The sequence below is a fragment of the Zeus faber genome, assembly GCF_960531495.2.
Source record: "Zeus faber genome assembly, chromosome: 19".
Classification (NCBI taxonomy): Eukaryota; Metazoa; Chordata; class Actinopteri; order Zeiformes; family Zeidae; genus Zeus; species Zeus faber.
Genome location: NC_137206.1, coordinates 20,275,365 through 20,280,364, shown reverse-complemented (window position 1 = coordinate 20,280,364; position 5,000 = coordinate 20,275,365).

Here is a 5,000-nt window from a genome sequence, read left to right as displayed (position 1 = left end):
AGGTTATTATAATCAGGGATGCAAAGAACTTGCTTTATGGAATTTTTTTTTTCCACATCAAATGTGTGACTTGTTTTGGCATTTCTTATTTTTTATCCGTCCGAGAGTGTGACGCCATCCGCGATTCGATTAACTAGTGGACTCCTTCTCTGACATTACGTTAGACCTAGGACGCGGACGCGGCTCTAGTCTTCGGTTGAACGCGCTCCAAAGCAATGCTACTGTCACGGGCTCGGAAAACTGTAATGCGTGTGGGAAATGAAGGGTTCATGGGAAACCAGTGGGCTACCACCATAAGTATGTTTCAAACCTATTTTTTTCAGCACATATGTTAGTTAGCAGTTAACTAAACGAAAAACTAAAACTTAATGTGAAAACAAACATAAAACTAGACAGAAAAAACTAAAAACTAACTGAAATGATATTGTGTACTTACAAAACAAACTAATATACAACAACGTTTAGCTGTTTTTTCTCGTGAATTTGGTCAAATTTGTCCACATATGGCTGTTACAATACAATAACCAGTTCTTATCATTGTAGATAGACAGCATTCATAATGAGCATGGCTCAGTTAAAATGGTGTCAGGAAAGGAAAGGAAAGAAAGGAAAGATGCAAATTTGAATTCACCATTGTTAACAATGAGAGGACAAACAGGACTGTTGAGATTCTTATTGTCTGTGTGGTGAGCATACACATCTGGGTATAAGAGAGACAGAGACACAGGCTAAATGTGATCAGGCCAAGTGTCAATGGAGGAGTTAGTGTTATCACAGCTCTTGTCTGTCTTGACTTGTGTTTCTTCCCGTCTAAAGATTCAAATTCTTTAAAGTATCAAAGTACAAAGAATTTTGTTTAGTAACTGTGATAAACCTTTTAAACATTGTTTTATACCACAGTTTCATTATTAAGCTGAGGTATAACTGCATAGTATCTTAATTACTAAATACTAATAACCATATTTTCAGTCTCGGCAACCAAAAGATGCCTTTTTGCCAGCCTGATGCCCACTTTTAAAAGTTAGTCTTGAGCCCTGCTAAGCCTTATTTTTCATTCATTAGGAGTCATCAGAATCGGAATCGTTTTACTTGATCCAGGGCAATCACGACCACAGCAATTATTCGGCAAACCACAATTGCTCAATTCCAATACGTATTACATTAACTATTGCAGCTCCAATCACTCGGGTTGACTCCCAATGGCCGGAAAATAAGGCTTAATTTAAAGGCAGATACCAGAGTTTTCCTTTAATTTGGATTGAAGAATACCGGAGCCCCCGGTGCCACACTCCACTAAGAGAGACCATTCAAATGGAAAAGCCTCCAAACTAAAGTGAAGCCCTTACAAAACTCAGCTGGGCTTCCTGCGTGGAAGGTGAGGCAGCAGGGGCCTGAAGCTGCATAATAACCTTTTACATTTTTCCACTCTCTGCATAATTACAAAAGGATGTGTAGGACCTGCTCCTGACGCCTTCACAAACATAATGCCATAACAATATGACACGACTTAGAGCATATACACTTCAGTGTGCGCGCATACTGTACAGTTCTACAGTACATGCACAAACAGGACCCTCTCCACTCCAGTGTCAGAGTGTCGCACGCATGCACGCACGCACACACACACACACACACACACACACACACACACACACACACACACACACACACATACACAGTGCTCAGGGTTTAATCTAATTGCTATGCAAACACACATAATGCAAGAAAACTTAATCTATAAAAACCTACGACAACATTATGTAAACAAAAATCACTGCCTTTGTGTTTACATAACGCCCTTCATGACACTTCACCACTCCCATGGGTGAATCACTGTACATACGTATACCTCCACAACACACACACACACACACACACACACACACACACACACACACACACACACACACACACACACACACACACACACACGCACACACACACACTCAGTATATGCAATACACCTCTGCACGACACGTTTATTCCACGCAAGACTTAAAATAAACAGTCTATATCTGTCCATTCTTATGTATGTGCACTAATAAGCCCTGCAGTATGTCTCTTTTATTTGTCTAAAGCTCAAATAGCCTTTCTCGGTTCATCTATTAGGATTAGAGACTTGGAGACTTCTGTCCCGCAGTTCTCAGCATGTGCGCCAATAAATTAAAATATTACTTCTCACAGTACAGTGCAGTTGGTATGGGAGAGCCAAGGTGTTTGAGAAGTTTTCTCAGTAATCAGGGAGTGAGGCCCTGATTCTTTGGAAGAGCTGAGATAGGGGCCGCGGTTTGTCAACATAGTTTTGGAAAAAAAAAGGGAATATGAATAAATCAAATGACCGCAGGGGGAAGCATGATTGTTGGAGAAACTATAACTCACAGTTCGTTGACATAGCACAACATGTTTTGTTATTTTACCTCATAAATCTCTGCCCAGTACCACATCAGCGTTCTTCTGCTAGGCACTGGGAACTTTCACAGTACAGCCCTGGCCTTCTAATATTTGACACTGGGAGCTGCCCAGCACTACTAAGACTACTGCTACTGCTTCTACTACTTCTACGACTACTTCTTCTTCGACTTTTGTGTGTGCATGTGCGCGTGTGTTCTGATGTGGGTGCAGATAATGCTGTGCAGCCGTGATGATTCATATACAGCATGTGTGCCCAAAGGACGTGTGTGTAGGTACATAGGACCAGAGACAGGTGGTGACAGTTTGACCGCCCCCAATGTACAGCCACTGTCCCAAAACACACACACGTACACACACACACACACAAAATATTGTGTGTATTGTTATGTACGAATGTGTGTGGACATCTCTATATTTATCTCTTTTTTCCACAAGCATTGTCATATTTGCATTATCATGTCGCTACAAGTTTAGAAGTTTGTGTATATAGGTGTGTGTGCGTGTGTGTACAAAGACCTTGTTGAACTTTCAAGGTGTCATGGTGTTGTGGCGTTGTGTGTGGGATTGTTTCTGGGCCTGTTTATGTGTATGTATACGTGTTTGTTTGTGTCAGCGCAGATAAATGTCTGTGTGGTCCCGGTAATGTGTATGTGTGTGTGTGTCTGTAATTTGTAACCGACCAATTGCAGCTAACCACGCTGCATCCGTGCATTGCATACTGAATGAAAACTGTATACACGACTGCAATACTTTAAAGTGACAAGTCAACAATAAGCAACTTTCAATGTCACAAAAGACAGAGCAGAATCCGTCCGTCTCTGAGTAGAACCGGCTCATGAGGGCCTTGGAGGCATTGGACACCATTTGAACAGTGTCTCCACAGGTTAGGGTTCTCTTCCCTTGCTTGTGTCTCCACTCCAGTCTCCTTGCCTCTCATCACTGCACAGTTGTCCAGTAGAATACTGATGACTTGTTTTTAGTCAAGACATTTAGTCTCCGGGATATCTCTTTACTCTGGCGTCAGGGCTAATGCTTTGGCAATTTGACTTTCCTGCTTGATAGATGTTGTGTTGAAACTTATCATTATCAAACAAATCATCATCATCATTATAAAAGCGAACGAGGACATTGAGAACTTTGTCCATGTTCAGGCTGGCAGCTTCATCAACATTCAGTGAAAACATTCCTTTTTTTTTTTTTAGCTTCTCAGATAAAGGCTGCCTGAACTCTGGGGCAAATCCATGCGTGTTTAAATAGCTGGCATGTTGATATGAAAGTTTTATCAAGGCACATTTGTCTTCAGATGGCTTTTTACACGGATTGATCAGTGGCTAAGCAATTGTGAAGGACAGATCATGTTCTGAAATGAACATGTACACATGTATGTTTTGATCGCAAACGCAGTCGGTCATTGATGCCGAAGTGGCAGTGGTAACGGTCGCTCCCAGCACTGTGGTCATTTGTCGGCGTGCGTGGGAAGCAGCATTGTCACTGGGATCAAACTGATGATGAATGGCACTCTCTGAATTAATGGAGCCTCCTGGAGCACACCGCGCAGAAACCAGCACTCACCTCATTTGTCGCACCAAGTGCCAAACGGCATCCCGTCTCCAGCTTCCTCCATCCATCCCCAGCGCCATTTGTTCTTCACTCCTTTCTTAACTAAGGCCCTATCTTCGCCAGGTTTCAAAAGCTGCGTTGCCATTTTTGAGCCGTGCCTCAGGTAGCACGCCAACACCACATCAGCGCTGTAGTGAGAGAAAGTAGCTCCATTGGAAGCTCCATACCATTGGAAGGTGAAATACCGCTTTGCTTCGCAGAACATGAATAAATAAACCACATTCAAAACAAAACCCCATGTGGAGTGAGTTTTCTTTTTGTTTCCCCCCTCATGAATAGTTTTTGAATCTAAAACGGCCATACACCGGAAATCAGGCACAGTGTTGGAGAACTTTAAGCCCCGTTTATATACAGTATATATATATATATATATATCAATGGATATGGGTACCATGTGTGATTTTGGGGAAATAGTGGGTAAGCACATTTCTCCAAGCATTGATGAGCAATGTAGAAACATGTATGCCTAAATAAAACATTTATCACAAGTCAGCCATAATGAGGAATACTAAGAAGTATAAATTATCTTTAAGTTACATCAGTGAATGTAATTTTGTCATTTCTTTGAGTTGGAGCATCACGGTCCATCTTGACTGTAGGAAGAACACAAAAAAACTCATTAATGCAGACGCTTTATATGGTGAGTTCAGCTGCGAGGCTGTTCCTCTTTATACAGCAAATACGCCTTCATGACCTATTCACCATGTAGAGGAGGTGTGTGTGTGTGTGTGTGTGTGTGTGTGTGTGTGTGTGTGTGTTTGTGTGTGTGTGGGAGGGGGGGGGGGGTTCAGAGAGAGAAGTGCTATGTACATCTAACATACATCAAAGCAGTGCCGCAAATTCTCCCGTCTCTTAATTCCCTCAGTTCTATGTGGCTGTGTGTGTGTGTGTGTGTGTGTGTGTGTGTGTGTGTGTGTGTGTGTGTTTGTGAGTGAAGATGAGGTGCAATAGATGCCAAGTGGACCAGG